This window comes from Chrysemys picta, chromosome 5 (assembly GCF_011386835.1).
Source record: "Chrysemys picta bellii isolate R12L10 chromosome 5, ASM1138683v2, whole genome shotgun sequence".
Taxonomy (NCBI): domain Eukaryota; kingdom Metazoa; phylum Chordata; order Testudines; family Emydidae; genus Chrysemys; species Chrysemys picta.
Window position 1 is genome coordinate 50,832,649 of NC_088795.1, and position 5,383 is coordinate 50,838,031.

At 39.7% G+C, this 5,383-nt stretch overlaps 1 long non-coding RNA gene across 1 annotated transcript in view; it reads right to left on the bottom strand.

Annotated features, from left to right (window-relative positions):
• Window positions 1-4,079, bottom strand: part of LOC135984112 (uncharacterized) — a 92,631-nt gene extending 88,552 nt beyond the window's left edge. Inside the window, exon 1 of the long non-coding RNA XR_010602020.1 lies at window positions 3,603-4,079. This is a non-coding gene — a long non-coding RNA (uncharacterized LOC135984112). The remainder of the gene's footprint in view (window positions 1-3,602) is intronic.
• Between the last annotated feature and the right edge of the window lie 1,304 nt (window positions 4,080-5,383).

Consider the following 5,383-nt stretch of genomic DNA (forward strand, 5'->3'; position numbering starts at 1 on the left):
GCTAACTGGAAAACTGAAATTGATGGATGCTTCAAGCAGATTCTCAGGATCAATCATTCTAGATCAGTTTAAAGGACTGTAACATCCACACACACAGACTCAGCCTGACCATACTGTTGCTCTCAGATACATTTTCTGTGGTTTTGACTTCATGTTATAGTTCACTAGGTTTTACTCTATTAAATTACAGCCAGAATAAGTTATTAATTCTGCAAATACAAAATCCTTTCAAACAGAGTAGGTAAAAGCTGTTCTTGTTATTGAAAAATACATTCATATCTATCTGCTGACATGGACTCTAGAAGAAATGGTCAAACCTGAAATGTCTTTTCTTGTGATAACTTATTTTAACGCTAATTTTTAAGAGCTGCCTTCATCTTTGTACCTCTAATGTGGGCTTGGAAATAATGGTCAGATGGCCGAATGAGGACTTGTCAATTTCTTTCCCCACAAATGAGGTACACAATTATTTGTCTTCACAAGTTGGTATGCACAAAATAGGAGGCCAAGTTAAGAGCCCCATAACAATGAAACCCAAAGGGAAAAAAAAATCTTTCTCTGCCTTTGCACCTCTGACAAATCCCTTGTTAGCTGAACAGTTGTGCTTCCATTACTCTTTCAAAGAGAGTGGACAAGGATTAAGGAGAAACAACTCTTTGGACTTCCTGGTTGCCTGCATTCAAGAGTCAGGCAGAAATGGGTCATCTGTGACTCAGAGAATCAAATTCTTTGCAAATCCTGTGAGCCCCCCCACAACACCCTGAAGGTGTATTGAGGCTATGAAGTCCCCTAGAGTCTCATGACTGCAATAATGGCTACAGAGCAGCTTAAGAGTTGCTCCACACCGTCTTCAGCAGCATATCATCTTTCTTGAAGCACACTAGCCCCCAGCCCACCTGTTTGAGCTGGGCTTTGTGCTTGAAGCACACTAGCCTTCACCAAAAAAAATATGACCACTTGTTAAAGCTACACTTGAGGGGGACAAAAGGTTCAAAATTGTTTCAAAGACAGAAGTTTTGTTACACTACACCTATGATGCCATTTATTGCACCTGATCCCTAAAAACATCTAAACTTATGGGATTCACTTTAGCAAACATATTTTTAAATCATTAGTTTAAATGTGATTTTATAATCGGCAGAAGCATACCACATTTTCCCTTCTAACAAAGCCAGGTAATAGACTTTTCCCTGAACACCCTAAAATCCTTTGGAGAAGTTGATCAGATTTCTTTTAGTCGTCGGATAGAATGGCATTATTATTGATTTTTTTATATATATATATATATATATATACACACACACACACACTCACATCACACACACACACACACACACACACACAATACACATAAATATCATGCTGACTGATCTACAATACTTTAGGCAGCATACATTTATAATGCCTTGGACAAAACGATTTTTTAGAAAACTTATTCAAGGTTACAGGTGAAGTTTCCTGCTCTTTGCAAGCATTCTCCTTTCTAACAAAGAAAATAGAAAATAATTCTACTGAGTACCATAATTAGCTCTATATAACACACATTCTACTGAGTAGCTTTAGTTTAACCATACTAATGAGGATTTTGTATTTGAAATTCCAGTGGTTTATTACTGAGTCAAAGTACTACTTCAGCTGATAAAGACACAAATTATTGGACAAACCAAGGCCCAAGATTTTAATGGAAATGATAAAACATAAGAGTACAATATCTCATAGAGTATTACCTTGTACACAAAAAATAGACTGATATAAGGGAAACTTTTTCATTATTTCTTTTACAATTTCTTTGGGCAAAGACATTATTTCTTTGGGCAAAATAGGACTGGAAATTTTGTTTAATTTTATAAAAGGTGAGTGAGAGCTCACAATTCCATTGTGTTTTTTTTCCAGGTTCTGGCTTGTTTTGTTTTCTTGATAAGTAAGTTGGTGGATAGTCTTTGCTTTATGAATACTAATAGACAAAAAATGCAGTTGTGGGTCATCCAAAACTATTTACATTCACCAAATTGTTTTGGCCTATTTTTTTCCCCTCAGTGTAGATTCACAAGGGGACTGAGGTGCCAATCACAAAACTGAAGAGGAGGAAGTGCCTCCTTTATAGCCAATGGTGTCATGGTTAGAGCACTCATCTGGGATGGAGACAGGTTCAACTTCCCGTTCTACCTAACAGATTAGGGACTTGGCTCTCTCACATTGCAGGTGAGTAACCTAATCACCGGGCAATGGAATTTTCTGGGGTGGGTGTCAATTTCTCTGTTGAAGTTGTTTTACTTTGTGTAGCTAATTAACTATGCATTGAATCAGAGACTGGACTCTCTCCATCCTAGATGAGTGACCTAACTACCAGGCTCTAGAGTCTCTCTCCTCTCCCGAGCCCAATAAGTATTTCAGTATTTTTACAACATGGAACAGTTGAAACAAGAGAGAGATCTACCCCCAGAATACCCTATAAGCCAGTGGATGGGGCACTTGACTGCAATGCAGGAGGCCCAAGTTCAATTCCATGCTCCAAATGAGGTATAAAGAGGATGTGAACCCACTTTCCCACATTGTAGGAGAGCAATCCAACAAAAGGGCTATTGGTTATAAGGGGGACAACCCCTCACCCCCTTCAATTTTGTGAATAGTATTTCCAGATTTCTGTTGCTTTTACTAAAAATGCCCACAATCTAAACAAAATGTTTCAGACTTTTTGTTCAAACTGAAACTAAGCTGTTTCTGATTTGTTTTCCATTGGGGGGGTCCATATGGGGCTGATCCAAAGAAAGATTTGTGGTTTGCACAGCAAACTGAGCAATCAATTATTTACACATCTCTATACAATTTACCTCTCTGAAGCTTGTCTCAATTTAGTATATAGCACAACAGCCATCAAAGAGTCACTGTAACTTGAAAATATACATATCAAGGTCATTCAAATACCAGCTGAGAGCCTCTATAACTGTCTTTTTAATATTCTTATATCGATAAGAGCGAATTTACACAACCCCCTCTCTTAGCATTAATGGTAATTAAGCAAGTAACTCCAGTTACATTGAAGTACATATTAACTGAACTCTTTTTAGTCTTTATTAGCGCAGTAGTCTTATATAATGTAGGCAATGTTTAAAGACACAATTTTCCCATTTGGGTTATTGAGACTAAAGTGAATGTTAGTCAGCCAGACCTGTGGTCTAGTGGTAGAACAGGACCATACCTATTGGGGATTCAAGTTCAGATCAAAGGGCAGGAAGCATGTCACTCTAATGACAATCCCAAATCTTGCTGACTGAAAGAGTATCATTATCATGCTTTAAGAATCACTGGAAAGAAAACTATGGGAAAACATCACTGCAGGCAAAGGCATTGTGATTCAGGGCCTTTGAAGTACAAGTGAAAAAAAATAGTTTAAGACAGGAGACAGACAGTCCTTCATCCTACCAAAATGAACTTTTATTTTTTTGAGATATGAACATTTTTCTTTTATACAGAATATCTGAACAACAGATGCTTGGGAATCTTTATGTAGATAGCTTATATCACTGCCTCATTCACATACATTGCTATGGGAACTATATATTGAAAGAACGGATAGGTGTATGAGGGGGTGCTCCACTCACCGCTAGGCTGGGGCCTCCTCCTAGTCACTCTGGGGAACAACTCACAAGGTTAATACCCCTTTGTGTCTCCTCTTTGCCCCTCTCTTTCTGGGTCTGCAGTCCATCTCTTAGTCCACAAGTTACTTCCTCTTCATGACTCAGCCTTCCAGCTAGGTCACTATACACAATTTCTCCTTCTGGGATACCAAAGTGATCCTTTAGCAATCATGGGTAGCCTTCCCATTCATTGCTACATAGTGCCATTCCTTCAGTGGCTGGCAGGGGAACCTGGACCTGCCTTCTACCCCAGGTTCTGGCTGAGAGACCCTCTAATCAGTAGTCAAGGTCTGTTCCCTTTTAAACCTTACTACCTAACCCTACCTTGTAGCACACCACCTTCTCTGGGTTTGCCAGCCTCCTAACTACACCCACACAGAGAGTAACTGTTGGTCATCTGACCCTCTAGCCTCCAAACACTCTTCCCTTCTCCCAGGAAGTGACTTCCCAAACAGCCCCCTTCGCCTGACAATTTTCTGTTTTTATAAGTTCAGCCCAGCTCATTCTTCCCCAGCTGGGCTCCCTCTCACAGTCAGGAGATTGCTTAGCCACCTAAATCCTCTCAGCTGTGGCCTGTGGGGTTAATTATCCTCTTCTCAATCTGGCTTCATCCTTTCAGGGCAAGTGTGGGGTGAATGCCCCTTCACATTCTCATTTTTCTTTCCTTTGCATCTTCCAATTTTAGTTACCAAAGGTTTTGACGAATGCTTTAAATACTGAGCAAAGTCACAAAAATATATTGTATAGGTTTCGCTTCAAAAAAACATTACCAAGCAAGCACCTTTTCATTTACCATGCCTAGGGTTCTGTTTCTGTTATTGGTGTGTTTTTTCTCACCATAAGATCGGTCTGCTGTATGCTTGAGAAGGGTTTGGGCTTAGAAGGCTCAGAATATTTCAGAGACCATAACAAAAGCCACATGCATATGCCTAAGCATTTCTATATGGTTATGAATCCATATTTGTTTTACTTATATAAATGCACAAGTTATTGACATACATACACAAGACTTGCTATCCTCAGTATCATGTTTGAAATATTAATATTATGAGAACCATATCACATTTGCATATTCTGAAATCACATGTTCAGGTAACTCAAGGTCAAGTCACTTTTCTAATGTAGAAAACATTCCTTACAATTTTCTGTGTGTGCATCCTCAAATGAGACTTTAAACTGCAAGGTCCTGTGTAAACTACATTTACATAGAAGTTTCCTGTGAGAAAGTATAGTGTTTTGCCCCAATGCCCTTGGCCAGTATTCTCTCTCCCAAACAACATTGTGCCATATATTGTTCACCAGCTGATTGCTGCTACCTGTCCCAAAGATGTCTGGACAAGGCAAAGATTTTTTTTCTTCCTTTGGGGAAAACAGTGAGATCCCTCTTTTTGGGCAGGAAACTCTACCGGTATCTTCTGATGGAGATTCCCCTGTCAGGAGTGAAGTGAAGTTTTTTCCTTCTATAAAAATGGCCATGGAACCTGTGCCCAGACCTTGGAGAACCCAGTGTTCCTCAGGAGGTCAAAGACAAATACACTGATCCTGGGCCCCAGTGGCTCCCCATTTCTTAGCCATGCCCAGCAGCACTTAATCAGAGCTATGCTATCAAGGAGTCTCTGTGGATGCAGCTGCCCTAGGGTAAGCATCAGGAGAGTTGTGTTGAAAGGAAAATAGCACATGGCTATATTACCTTTATTACCTAAGGTTCAGGTCTGGAGCACTGGGTGATGCAAAACCACCTGTTC